Source organism: Phodopus roborovskii, unplaced genomic scaffold, assembly GCF_943737965.1.
Source record: "Phodopus roborovskii unplaced genomic scaffold, PHOROB, whole genome shotgun sequence".
In the NCBI taxonomy this organism is placed as follows: Eukaryota; Metazoa; Chordata; class Mammalia; order Rodentia; family Cricetidae; genus Phodopus; species Phodopus roborovskii.
Window position 1 is genome coordinate 2,498,680 of NW_026125540.1, and position 15,965 is coordinate 2,514,644.

Consider the following 15,965-nt stretch of genomic DNA (forward strand, 5'->3'; position numbering starts at 1 on the left):
ACAGCCAAAGCCATAACACATCATTTTGTTAATAAATTTTATCTCAGGCCTAGATTTACTCATAGATTTTGGAGACTCCCCAAAGAGAAAGAGGATGGGATGAGGATTGTTGAGGGAGGCAGGGGAGGAAAGGAGTGTGAGTGAAATGGGATTAGCATGTAAAACTAGCTTGTTTCAAATTTAATTTTAAAAAAAATATAAAAAAAAGAGAATTATAGGGATCTGTAAAGACTTTAGTTGCCTTAGAACTAAAAAGCAAATTTGGAAAAATACAATCTTTAGTTATAGAATAAAAAATAAGAATTTAATGCCTCTAAATAGAGGCAACATATTTTCATTACTCACATGTTTATAACATCTTCTGAGTAGACAATTACTGAAATGAAGAGGTGATTGTTTAAGCTGACCTTAGAATATTGGCACAGATAGATTTGTAGAACAAGAAATCAAATTAGAATATTCCTTCAGTATAACTATATGTGAGGCAAAGGAAGAAAAGAGAGAAGAAGAAAAAAGAGATTTTAGAAATATTTAGCAGAGTCCCTCCAGTCTGAATCTATAGCTACAGCTGGTAGTGAAACCAATAAGTGTATTCTGTGAATAGAAGCTCATTTATCTGGAGAGAGAAAAAAACTGCTCTTAACAATTAAGATATCTATCCAGCAATGTTTTTGAAAATTCAACCTTTACTGATGAATTCAGCCATATGGTTCAGACAATCATCAACAAGATAAAGAACTAAAAAGCAAAACAGAAATTTCAGAAATAAAAATCTCCATTAAAAAATTCAGTGGTACCCAAATCATCTACACAATCAGAAAAAAAAAGACAGTATATCAGGGTTTGAAGACAAAATTTGTAAACTATTATGTGTAAAAAGAAATACATAAAATATAATAACCAATCATAACCATAGCATTCATGGCATAAGAGACATGTTGACATGTTAAGATGTCATGGGAGTGAGCATAGCTCAAAGGGTAGGGATTTTCTTTGTAGTATAGGTCATATGTTTTCATGTAAAGCCCTATTAAAAATCCAGGAATAAACACACCTTTCTGTGACATTCAGCATTACGATGTAGAGACAAGTGATTTCAGGAACTCACTAAGCACTCAGGCTAATCAACATATTGACCTTCAGGTTTACTGATAGATACTTTCTCATGGGTGTAAGGGAGAGAGAGCAATAGAAAAAGGCACCTGATATTTTATTCTTGCCTCTACATGCACAAAACATTCATGTACACAAATATACCTCATACTAACCAACATATTGACCAGGTTTAGTGACAGATCCTATCTCAAGGGAGTAAGGAAGAGAGCAATAGAAAAAGTTGCCTGATGTTTTATTGTGGCTTCTAAATGCACAAAACACTCATGTATACAAATATACCCATAAAACACACACACACACACACACATACACATACACAATGGGAGAGAGAGATACAGAGACATAAAAGTATAGAGATGGAGAGAGACACGTAGAGAGAGACAGAGAGGCTAAAACCATGAATACAAAGCATATTCAAGGTAAAAAGCATAGAAAAATGAAAATAAGGTAGTAATCAGGAGAGCAGAAGTGTAATTTTAAGTGTAAGATCATTATTATTGGTTATCAGTTTATTTGTTTTATTGTCTTTGGTTGAAAAGACAAATGATCACATTGCATACCAGGCTAGACTCCAACTCAGAGGTGACTTTATGTTAGCCACCAAGGCTTCCTTTAAGTATTATTAACTTAGTAAAATAGAAAACCATTCAAATATGTTAGTTGCAAATCCTACAAACATTTATATTGCATGACAAAATGGCTGGATGTCCTTAAAAAGATTCAAAAAGTTGTTGCCCACAATAAACTTCATTTACCAGCAAAGATACAGAGTGAAAGTTAACAAGGCTTAAAGTTAACAACATAAACAAACAAACCGTCAAGAGAAATAAATATTTTAATTAATATACAACTGAGTTTTATCACAATGGGTCCAGTAAAAACAGACCAGTAGAAAACAATTTAACATATCATCAAAAGTAAGAAGCAGATATTTAGAAGTAAATAAATACTTAGCATGAATAGTGCTTGTTCTTATAAGGCATACCTCATTGTTTTTATTTGTTTGTTTTGTCTTGTTTTTGTTTTATTAAATGGGAAATTATACATATTCTTTAAAAGACTGAAATATTTGAAACTATTCTAAAATCAACATCTTATGTGAAACAAAAAGGATTTAGATATATGTTGGTTAGGCATGCAAGAGTTCTGTGTTGTTTACTAGCTGTGGAAAAAAGTAACAAAACATGAACCTGTTTTTCACACTGCCCTAATTTGAATGCTCATAATACATATTTCAAATATATAGTCATGAGTAATAATTATGTTTAGCATTCATAAAAACAGTTTTGTGATACTTAACTTTAATAACAAAACACTGAAATTTTAGATTTCATTAATAAGTGATGAAATTTATTGTTGAAATACTATAAAAACAGGCAACTTAATCTTCCTAATTTCCTACTTCTTACTTCCAAAAATGTATGTATGGTATCCCTTCTAACTATTGAATGCTTTATTGAACAAGTTTTTATTTTTCCTGCATACCATGATAGTGCAGACATGAAGAACAAATGATTGTAGGAGTAAGGTTGTCAATACATATTCATTTAAATGAGTTCTCTTAGGAGGCTTCTAATTCAAAGATAAATTTCTAGAATTCTTAGAATCATTAGCTAAAGAGATCCACATATATGGATTAATGAGAAACCATGAAAATAATTAAAATAAATTATTTGTTATCTATAAAAATATCCCTTAGAGTCAAATACATGGCAGGAATAGGATTACAGTACATTACAAAGAGTAAAAATGTTATAATTCAACCAATTTATACACTCAATAAAAGGTAGTTAAAGTTATTCACTCTAGTAATAAGTGGCATTTGAAATTCAACTATTCCTTTGCCCATCTGAGTTGAGAATAAAAATTCATTTTAGAGTTACTTGCCTATTAGTACATGACTCTCTTTTCTGTATGTCAAGTCAACTATTTTTTTGAAAGTGACAACATAATTGTACATTATTTTATTTTTTTAAGATTTGTTACATTTTAGGTGTGTGTGTGTGTGTGTGTGTGTGTGTGTGTGTGTGTATGTGTGTGTGTGTGTGTGTTAGGTGTGAGTATTTGTATGTTAACTCACATTGGCTGGAGGTTCAGGATCCCCCTGTAACTGGGGTTATAGGTGTTTTTGAGCCACCTGAAATAGATTATGGGAAGTCAGCTTAACTCACTCCCCCTTATGAATAGTGCATACTCTTATAATCAGAATTATCTCTCTAACTCATTAACATTTTTCTTTTATCGTCTCGTCACTTGTGTTTGAATAGATGCTATTGAAAAAAAATACAACTAAGTGAAAACAACATTGAACACAGTGCAACTGGGAATACTGTTGCCCTTCTCTAAGCCTTTACAACATAGTTTTAAGGCATGGAAAGCAACATGAGATTTCCTTGCACTGACATATCACTTAGCTCCTGTAATGGAGCTACACTTTTACAAAAGTGTATACTTGTAATGTTGTCCTTAGTCTCTATGCTCTGCCTCACATTTTACCTTAGGGAGGAAGCAGGTAATAAAGGAAAGAGTTTAAAAGTTATTAGAAGTTAGATTTCTTTCCTACTGTGGGTATTAAAGAAATAACCCAGAAAACAAGGACCCTATATGTTATCAACATAAAACAGAAACCATTGGTGGTTTCTGTGAAGACTTGGATGTTCTGTAGATAGTATTGTAAGACAGTTATCATCCTCATAGCTTGGGTAAACTTGATAGCATTAAATGCATGCTTGATGAGAAAATATTTTTTCTTTGTATGTAGCAAGGTATCAATGAATATTTAATAAATAAATAAATCATAAGAATAGTCTATCCTATCTGAAGCCTGTTCACTATAGTAGCACGCCTTGCTCAAACTTGATGCAGGGGGTAGGGGTTTAGTCTTGTGTCAACATAATGCAACAGGCTATGTTGACTCCCCATGAGTGACAGTGGATTGGGATAGGATAAGGTGGGAAGCTGGAGGAAAGAAGGGATGGGGAACTGTGGTTGGTATTTAAAAGTAATTTAATTTTTCAAATTAAATAAAATAAAAATTATCCTATCAAAAAGATATAACTATAATGATTTTTTTCTATTATCCTATTTTCATAGTTTAAAGAATATTTTCTTGGGCTAGGGAGGTAGATACCTCTGTGGGAGCAGTGATCATGGGACAAGGATGAGAACTGTAGTCTCTATCCCCAGCAAACTCATGAAATGTAACTGTAGCTTCTTCTCAGTATAGCCATAATCCTTGAAGTGGAGGAAGATAGGGATATGATGCTCTAGGTCCTGTTAGTCTAGAATACAGAGTGACCTTCAGAACTAGTTAGAAACTCCATCTCTAAAAATAAGATGGACTGCAATATAATAGCAGAACAAACACTGACATTTGGACATCAGTACATGCTGCTTAGACACCCAGCAGCACAAAGCCACACACACACACACACACACACACACACACACACACACACACACACACACAAACACACACACACACGAGCACACGGACATAATGGAGGTTGTGAGGAAAAAAAATCATTATTTGAAACTGCCTCCTTTGGGGGCAGAAAAAAATAGATCTCTACATGTTTAGGGCCAGCCTAGTCTACAGAGAGTAGAGAGAGTTCCAGTATAGCCAGGGCTGTTACACAGAGAAACCCTGCCTCAAAAACAAAAACAAAACAAAACAAATCAAAAAACTGCCTTCTTAAACAGAATTACTAAAGTATTTCGCTATGTATATGTGTATCACTCTACAGAACATAAGACACAAAAGTAAAAACAAAACAAACCAATTGTTTCAGAGCTTAGCAAGTGAAAATGATAGTTCTGGCTTTTAATTAGTTTAATATATTTTATCAGTATAGAAAATCTGTGAGTCTTTTAGAGACTCACTTTGTACTTTCAAAATTATTTAATTATTACAAAGTATCCTGGTGCAATATGGCAACCATTTATAAATAAATTAAATTAAATACAGTACCATTGTTTTCTATCATGTGCACAGAGATCTGTTGAAGCCAAACTTAAACACAATAATTCTCAATTACTCTTTCACTATATTTAAAATCTAAGCACTATAAGAACTAATTTGTTTTAGCCTTGTGACCGAATTTTATTTTGATCTTTTCTCTGTCACATGGGAAAAATCCAAATTGCACTTTTAAAATACTACATTTCACCATCTACATGGAGATAATGAAGGACTCTTCTTATTTTTCTTAGAACTTAAAGTATATAACTTAAAATATGTATGCAGATAGTGAATTCTGGCCACAATGCCATCTGATAATGCCAACCAGAGACAGCTTGTGTGTAGGAAGCATCATTATGTGTATGTAATGTCATTACCTGTAAGAAAAGAAAAAAAGAAAGCGCATTGTTTAATTGGATAAATGAATGATACAGTCACAAATATGGTGGTAACTAACTAGATTGGTTACCAAGGCCCTAAAATTAAGATGCTTTTGTAAACAAAGATTAATAACAGTAATTTGATTAAGGCATTTTCAATGTAAGCTTAAATAAACATTATATGTAAGTCTCAAAAATGTTTCATGCTCTATAGATGAAATCATAAAGAAAATTGGCAAGCCAGAGATTGTGGCTTTGGACTAATGCTAAAAGTTAGGATGCTGAGGCATCCCTATTAAGACTACCAGCAATAGCAGAGTGGATGCCCAAACTGATCTACCCCTATAATCAGACTGATGAATACCCCAGCTATTATAATAATAAAGCCATCATCTAGTAACTAATGGAACCAGATGCAGAGATCCACAAGCAAGAACCAGGCTAAGCTCTGAGAATACAGGTGAAGAGAGAGAAGAGGGAATATATGAGCAAGGGAGGCCAAGATCATGATGAAGAAATCTATAGACACAGTTGAACCAAGCTCATGGATACTCATGAACTCTAGACCTCAAATATGGAGAATCTAAGGAACTGAACTAGACCCTCCATATGTATGAGACAGTTTTGTACCTTGGACTATCAGAGGGGCACCTGGCAGTAGGTGAGGGGATATGGGAGGAGGTGAGGAGGTGGTAGGATAGGTAGGAGGGAAAACTAGTTGGAATGTAAAATAAAGGCAAAGAATTTTTAAAAGTGAAAAAAAAAATGAAAGAAATACCTTCCATCCAAGACAGAAGGAATTGGAAGTTGAGTACGAAGGTCCTTTCACTAATATTGTCTACTAGTAGATATGCCTATTCAATTACCCAGAACACTAACGTAAAACACACAATGAGGCTTCTTGAAAATATACTGACACTATTGTGACCATTTTTTCCTTTTGAATTTCACTGTGGAAGAATGATGATGAAATGCAAAATCATTTAGTTGGCTTTGAATATTGTACTCCAAGACACAAACTATTTACTTAAAGTTGTAGAAAACTATGTGCTGAAACTTTGCCGATAAAGGAGCTTAAAAATAATTCATGCATCATAGCTGTGCAATATTTGTTGAGGACTTGGTACATGTCGGTTGCTGGGGAAACAGTTATTAAAAAGACAAGGTTTGTGCCCTTGAAGAGTTTGAAACTGTTGGAGATGAGATGTAAGTTATGTATGTATATATGTATATAATTGCTTATTCTAAAATGGGTGCACATGAATATAACGAAAGGGACAGCATTAGATATGGAAGAACAACATTTATTTTTAAACAGAATTCTAAAATATTCAGGATTGCATTTCTGAAAGCTGGCATGACTGCCCAATGTAAAGAATTTCAAAAAATAAAGTCTAATCATTGCAGACTATTTGTAGAACTGCTGTAGGTATGAGAGTATCATTTAAAGTAACTTGTCCACAGGCAATGCAACTATAAATGGAAAAATAAGCTACCATCTATGGCAAAATGAAGCTGTTATGGTTCAAATATGACATGCCCACATGAACTCATACTGTAATTGATTATTCTTAGCTCATCTGGGAGAAGAATATCCACAGAAATTGACCTTGGAAAAGATATTAGCTCCTAAGTCCTGTCACTCTGTTTTTATGCCTGGTCTGTCTTGATGCAAACATAATCTTCACATGTTCCCTCTGCCAAAAACTGGACTGATCAGTACACCATGATGTACTGAAACTTTATTTTCTTAATTATAATATTTCTTCCTTTCCTCTTGAACCCTCCCATATACGATGCCTGCTCTTCTTAATGTTCATGGTCTTTATACATTAATTGCCATCATTTATCTGTGTATTGGCATATATATATATATATATATATATATATATATATATATATTTATATTCCTAAATATGCCCAGCCCACTCCACATAATGTTATTGGTATGTATGTTTTCAGGGTTGTTTGTTTGGCACTGGATAAACACGAAGCTTTTTAAATGTTCTCTTCTCTCTCTATTATCGCATTGTCAGTTATTTGTAATTTAAAAAGAGTTACTAACACAGGAGAATATAAATCAGTAAAGTTATAAGAAACAGAGAACAAGTCCAGTTCCAATGCATGGTATTGCTTTTTATTACATTAAAAGAACTTGTTTATTTTATAGTCCAAATCCCAAAGTTACTCCCACCACAAATGAACCCCCTTTTCCACATCCTCTACAACATGAGCTGTGAGTTGTATTTTTAATCTTAACCATTCTTACAGTTAAAAGTGGTTTCTTTGGAGTTGCATTTCCCTGTAGGCTAAGGATGATGAACATTTCTTTAAGTGCTTCTTGGCCATTTAAGATTCTTTTGTTGAGAATTCTGTGTTTAGACCTGTACCCATTTTTAATTAAACTATTTAGTATGTTTGTGTATAGTATCTTGAGTTCTTTATTTATTTTAGAGATCAGTCCTTTCACAGATGTGGAAGTTAAATTGGAGATTTCTGTTCCAGCTAGTCCCTCAGAATACTATTATTTATTAAACTGTTTGCCCAATGGCTTACATCCCTTTCCTTGTCTTGTAGCTCCACTTATCTTCCTGCCTGGCTACTGGCCAATTAGTATTTTATTCATCAACCAATAAGAGAACCATATATACCCCCATCAGAAGTGGTGAAGATTAGTTCCCATTCTGACGGCTTCCAATTTGTCCCTTTGATAGTGCCTTAAGCCTTAGAGAGGCTTTTCAGTTTCATGAAGTTCTATGTATTAGTTGTTGATCTTAGTGCTTTGCTATAGGTGTTATATTAAGGAAGTTTCCACCTGGGTCAATGCATTCAAAGATTTTCCCAACTTTATCTTCCACTAGGATCAGTATATTTGGATTCATGTTGAGGTCTTTCATCTACTTGTAATTCAGTTTTGTGCATGATGAAGATGACATGCATTTATTTTACATGCCAATATCCAGCTAGACCAGGGTCATTTGTTGAATGCTTGCTTTTTTTTCCTGTTGTATAATTTTGATTTCTTTATCAAAAATCATGTATTTGAAGGTGTGGGGATTTACATCTGGTTCATAAATTTAATTCTATTGATAAACCTGCTTGGTTTTATGCCAGTAACATGTAGTTTTTTTTTTATTATTGTAGTTCTATAATAGATATTGAAATCATGGTTAAAGATAATTCTGGAAGTTATTGCATAGGAATAAAAAGAGTTATCCTGGATTTTTATTTTTTTCATATGAAGTTGAATATTGTTCTTTCAACTTCTGTAAAGGAATTGTGTTGGGATTTTAATGGGGATTTTGTTGGATCTATAGATTACTTTTGATAAGATGGCTATTTTTACTAAGCTAATCCTAATGACCCATGAATATGGGAGATCTTTCCACCCCATGATATCTTTTCAAATTTCTTTCTTCTGAGGTTTGAGGTTCTTGTCATACAGGTCTTTCACTTGTTTGAATAGAATTACACTAAGATATTTTAAATGATTTGTGGCCATTATGAAGGCTACTATGAATTTTTCCTGATTTCTTTCTCAGTCTCTTTATCATTTGTTTGTTTTTTTTTTTTTTATTTGCTTGCTTGCTTTTTTTTTTTTTTTTTTTTTTTTTTTTTTGTTATTCTCTTCTAGCTAGCCACTTCACTAAAGAGTTCCCTGGTATAATTTTTGGGGTCATTTATCATATCATCTGCAAATAATAATATTATGACTTCTTCCTTTCCAATGTGAATCACCATGTTCTACTTTAGGTGTATTAATGCTTTATCTAGACCTTCATGTACTATACTGAATAGATACTAAAAGAGTGGACAGCCTTATAGTGGAATTGCTTATAGTTTCTCTCATTTAATTTGATGTTGGCTAATGGCTTGCTACATATTGCTTTTATTTTGTCTAGATATGTTCCTTATATTCCTGATCTCTCCAAGAGTTTATCATGAAAGGATGTCGGATTTTTCTCAAAACATTTTACAGCATATGGTGAGATAATCATGTGGTTTTGTTCTTTCATTTCAATGATATGGTCAATTACAATGACAGATTTTCATATGTTGAACTATATGAACAGATAGGGACAAAGCCTATCTTATCAAGATGGATGATACTTTTGATGCATTCTTTATTCATTTTGCAAATACTTATTGAACATTTTTGCATCTGTGTTCATGAGGCAAATTGTAGTTGACATTTTCTTTGAGCTTTAAGTCAGCCCTCAACTACATACAAGAAGACTTTTATTAATTATGAATGCTCAGACTGAGCTTAGACTTATCCTACTGGCTATTTTAACCTGTTTCTATTCATCCATGTTTTACCTTGGGAATTTTTACCTTTCACTCTTTATGCCTACTTTCCTGATCCTTCCATGTCTGTCTGCCTGGCCTTTGGTGTCTCACTGGTGTGTCTTTTTCTTTCTTCTTCTTTCTCCCCAAGTCTAAATTCCTCCTCATACTTACACACCCTGCCTGGAAGTCCTTGCTATTGCTAATTCAGCTTTTTCTTAGACCAAGTGCCTTAGTCAGGATAAAACAACAACACATCTTTACATAACATTTTCAGCAACATAACCAAATATAGCACATTTTTACATATTAAAATAGATGCAACTCATTTTTGCAAAATTAAATATTTTCCAACAGGAAATAGGTCTGTAATTCTTTATTTAGAATTTGTGTGGTTTTGGAATAGGATGACTATGGCCTCATTAAAAAAAAAATTGAAAGTATTCCTTCCATTTCTATTTTGTGGAATAATTTGAAGAGTATTGGTGTTAGCTCTTTGGTTGATTCTATGATCATTTGTCATTTGAAACTATTATGGCTTGCATTAATTTTTCAGTTTTTGAAACATTTTTGTAATCTTGTTTACTAATAAATTGATACTCCCTTAAATTGTGCTCATAACCAATTGATATGACAGGTTCTAAGCAGTGCCAGCATGACTCTGGGGTTGCAAACTTGAACAAACATGTGAAATAGCCACAGAGACTTGGAGTGGCTGAAAAAGAGGAGAGAGATGAATGAAAAGGATGGGAAAAGCTTGTTAACTTCAGTGCTTCCCACATTTAAAATTAAATAGAAATAATTAAGGTTTTCCTAACATGGGCTTTAGGGACATTGAAAAATACACTTTTTGTGAATTCATAGGCATGAAAATCCAAACAGAGTGAATTCAAGAGATATGAGGAAGAAATAAATTAAAGAATATGATTACTATCATTTCCTTTAGTATTATTTTCAATACAGTAGATAAATAGCAGGTGCTATATGAATAATTCCCCATGTGAAGTTTATTTTTTCCTTTTTAATCTAATTTATTTAAATATTTTTGTATTTATTGTTTTGTAGATAAATAGTAGGTGATATATGATTAAATCCCAATATGAAGTTTAATTTTTTAAACTAATTTAAGTATTTTTGTATTTAGTTTTTATCTTTTTTAAGACAATCTTTTCTCATTTATATACCAATCACAGTTTCTACTCCCTTACCACTTCCTGCCTTCCCACCTTCCCCCCACCCCACCCTCATCCACTCTTCAGAGAGGGTAAGGCTTCCCAAGAGGAATCAACAAAGTCTGACACATCTCTATGAGGCAGGACTAATCCCACTCCCAGCCTTAATCTAGGTTGAGCAATATATACCTCCAAAGAGATATGAGTTCAAATGCCTAGTTCTAGCACTAGGGCAAAATCCTGGTCACATTGTCATTGGTCACACAGACTACCCAAGCCACACAACTGTCACACACCTTCAAAGGACTTAGTATGGTCCTATGCAGGCTCCTGAACTGTCAGTCAAGCATCAGTGATTCCCCATTAGCTCAAGTCAGCTGTTTCTGTGGGTATCACCAAAATGGTTTTGACTCTTTTGCTCGTAGTATTACTCCTCCCTGTCTTCAACTGGACTCTGAGAGCTTGGCCCAGTGCTTAGCTGTGTATCTCTGCATCTGCTTTCATCAGTTGCTATATGAAGGTTCTATGATGATAATTTTGGGAGTCATCAATCTGATTACAGGAGAGGCCAGTTCATCAACACTCTCCATTAATGTTTAGGGTGTTAGCAGGGGTTATCCTTGTGGATTCCTGGGAATATCCTTAGTGAAGTTTAATTTTAAACGAGAGAAAATATCATTTAACATTTATATGATGGCAAAATGATATCTGTACTCTGACAATAATACTATAAAATGTGAAAAAAGTGCTATAAGGAAGGCCGAGAAGGAGAGCACCTTGGGAAATATCCTTGAGCCATTATTAGTAAGAATGTTACTTTATTAACAGAATTCAGAACCAACTTAGGAGAAGAGACTATTAATGCATTCACAACAATAAAAAAAAAGTGACATATATGGAAGTGGCAATTCTCAGTTCATCGATTTTCTGTAGGAAGCAAAAAAGAAGTTGTGAAACAGGAGGGAACCTTGTGGAAGAAGTATAAAGAGAAAGTAAAGGATTATAAATGACATAATCCTATAAACCTCTAGAGGAATGGAAAATGGAGTAAGGGAAGCAAGTTTGTCTTTTTCCACATGATGGCTTTGGAATAACCACAGATGATTCCTGTTGTTCCCTCCCAGAGATCCTCCTATCTCTGCAGGTCCACTCTGAGCTCCTCCCCACAAGATAACTGACCCCCAAATTGGGCCTCTGCAAAAGAAAGAGGCCTCAGCTGGAGAGTTCCAGTTTTGAGTGAGATCTGACTATCCTGCAAAAGCTTCTTAAGTTTCAGCTCAGCCTTTGTCCTCTTCTGCCAGCTATTGGTCAGAGGTGAGTCTGGGCCCAATCAGGGCTGCCTCTCCCCTACAAACTCTCCCCTCCCACCCATCCAACTCCCGGGGTTGGACCATGATCCTGCTGCTCCTGTCTCCTGTCCATATTGAGAGCACCCTTGGAGCTCTGATACACCCCCAACCATCCCCACCATGAGCCTGTCCCACCTACCCTGTGCCCTACCCTACCCAGAGAAAGAAAACTACAGACCTATATCCATGATGAACATCGATGCAAAAATTCTCAATAAAATACTGGCCAATGAAATTGAAGAATATATCAGAGAAATCTTTCACCATGACCAAGTAGGCTTCATCCCTGGAATGCAGGGATGGTTTAATATACGAAAAACTATCAACGTGTTCCACCATATAAACAAACTGAAAAAGAAAAACCATATGATTATCTCCCTAGATGTGGAAAAAGACTTCGAAAAAATTCAACACAATTTCATGATAAAAGTCTTGGAGAGGTCAGGGATAACAGGAACATACCTAAACATAATAAGAGCAATATTCAGCAAACCAACTGCCAACATCAAACTGAATGGAGAGAAAGTTAAGCCAATTCCTCTAAAATCAGGAACAAGACAAGGCTGCCCTCTCTCTCCATATCTCTTCAATATCGTACTAGAAGATCTAGCTAATGCTGTAAGACAACAAAAGGAGATCAAGGGGATGCAAATTGGAAAGGAAGAAGTCAAAATGTCTCTATTTGCAGATGATATGATAGTTTAAATAAGCAACCTAATAAACTCTACCAGGGAACTCCTACAGCTGATAAACATTTTCAGCAAACTAGCACGATAGAAAATAAACTCAAAAATCAGTAGCAGTAGCCCTAATTTTTTCAGATGACAAAGAGACAGAGAAAGAAATCAGAGAAACATCACCCTTTACAATAGCCACAAGCAACATAAAGTATCTTGGTGTAACACTTACCAAACAAGTAAAAGACCTATATAATAAGAACTTTTTGGCTCTAAAGAAAGAAATTAAAGAAGATACCAGAAAATGGAAAGATCTCCCATGCTCTTGGATAGGTAGGATAAACATAGTAAAAATGGCAATCTTACCAAACGCAATCTACAGATTCAGTGCAATCCCCATTAAAATCCCACCACAATTCTTCACCGACCTTGACAGGATAATAATCAACTACATATGGAAAAATAAAAGACCCAGAATAGCCAAAACAACCCTATACAATAAAAGAACTTCAGGAGGCAGCACCATTCCTGACTTTAAGCTCTACTACAGAGCTATAGTTCTGAAAAAAAGTCTGGTATTGGCATAAAAATAGACAGGTAGACCAATGGAATCAAATTGAAAATCCTGATATTAACCCACACACCCCTATGGGGAAAAGGATTTCTATTTTTTTCCACAGAAAATGAAAAGATTTACATTCCTTCCAGACTAATGTGGTTTGATCAAGCCAGACCACCTGAAACAGAGTACCAGGTGATCCTACATTCAAAACAGCTGGACAAACAGCCTTACAGACTACAGCCAGGATTTCTGAATCTTCTTCGAATCCCACATGACAGCGTCCCTTATCAGCAGGAAGTAGTTTTGTCTATATATATTGTCTATAAATGTTTGTTTAAATTTAAATGGACTTGGTTATATAAAATAATTAAATAAAAATAAAAAAAGACAGAGAGAGAGATAGTTTAACAACATTGAGTGCTTGCACGGGCAATGTATTTCCTAACAGACTTTGAAAAACTAAATTACAGTCCTTGGTGGGGGAGGTTGAAGTCATAAAATGGCTTAGGTAACCTTCGATAACCCCATGCCTGCCAGCTTTTCAATTAGAAGACAGATTAGGAAATAACTATAAGACATAAGATCATCTTTTTTTTTCTGAGAAAAGGAGAGAAAAACAAAAAGACTGATGACCACAAAAAGATAAAGAATTTCCATAAAGACAGATTCAGATTAAGAAAAACTCTACAGGTTTACAGTGCATTTTAAAATATACATAGGCTTGGGAAATAAAGAGAAACAGGATAAAATGGTTTAAAAAAGAAAACAAGGAGTAAAGTGGGTATGGTGGCACAAGACAGAGGCACGTGGATCTCTGTGATTTCAAAGTAAACCTGGTGTACAGAGTTAATTCCAGGACAGGTAAAAGTTACACAGATAAACCCTGTCTCAAAAAGTGGGAAAAAATTGGAAGTAGAAGAAATAGAGTAATAAAAAAAGCCACGAAAAGATGGAAAGCACAAAGAGAATCTGAATACTGTATGGTACTGATGAGAAAATAACAACTGTTAAAAGAAAAGCTGCGATTAATTCAATTTATATATTTTAGAAATGCTTTGACTCCAAAACTTAAGTCCTAGGACAGGTTACTGGAGAAAAAGATTTCTATTTTTGTCTCCACAGAATATGAAAAGCTGTGGATTCCTTCTAGACTAACATGGTTTGATCAAGCAAGACCCCCTGAAGCACTGTCCATGGGACAATGCAGGCTTGCAGACCACTAATAGCCAGGATTTCTACATCTTCTTAGGATCACCATGACAGCGCCCCCTACCAGCAGGAAGCAGTTGGGAAAGAATGACCTCCAGATTCTGAGATATTGTTTAGAAATGTTTTCATTTATATGGGGTTCGTTGTAAATTGTTAATGACCGCAACCAATCTTTTGAAATTTAAAAACAGGATTATGGTATAGATATGAATACTTTGTTTTGGAGTGTATTTTCATTTATTGATACAAATTTAAGCTCAATTTTGTGATAAATATATTTCTCCTCTTATTTAGGTATCATGTTTATTTAGCTCATTTAAAAATGCAATGTATAATTTAGTACAGATTGTAAATAGTTACCTATAATAGTCAAAACATATAGCTAGGGGTGTTAGGTTTTCTAGATATGTAGAGATGTATTTGAGAGGAACAGGCATTCTTCAAACCTGTAAAAGACTTACAGAATATGGCATTTAAAATGGTTTAGGGTTTTTCTTAACAGTGAAGCACAATAGCTCCTAGCAACACCACCTGCATCACAAAGAAAGATGGACATTAAAGAAGCACACTATGGAGTTTGCTTCAATATGGCAAGACTAGCCATTTGAACAAGATCCATATCTTGTCTGGACTATTTGACCATATGCTGTAAAAACTGGACATGCAGGACCCACAGAAAAGTGACTGCTGATACAAGATGGGCATTGAAGCAGGGTCCCTGCTTCATGGAAGAGTCTGCCAGATAGTCTATAGGATACAGAGAAAAGTGACTGAAAAACTGCCAATACAGGTGGACAGTTTAAAGTTTCCTGCTTTGCTGAGGAGTCTTCCAGATACACTATGGCCTATAGGCCAAAGATGGAACATTATAGAAGTAGTTTGGGTGCCTGACCAGGTGAATTGTCTCTGTCATTCTAGAGTTTACGTATTATCATTCTACGATCTTTGATGGAGTTGAAGACAGATAGTTATGGTTACAGTTTCCCTTGGTTAGGATTCAAGATAAGTTACATATATGACTTTAGACACACGAAGATAGGATAGATGATAGAATATTTTCTTTAAATCTTACTAAATTTTAATGAACTAAATATTGTTAACTATGATTCTTATTTGATAACTGTAGTGTGATATAGTTTGCTATGTTAAGGTTAAAACCCTCCTTTTTATTTTAGACATAAAAGAGGATAGATGTTGGGAGATGCCATTGAGTAAATATGCTTTTCTTATTGGTCAATTTATAAAGCACTGT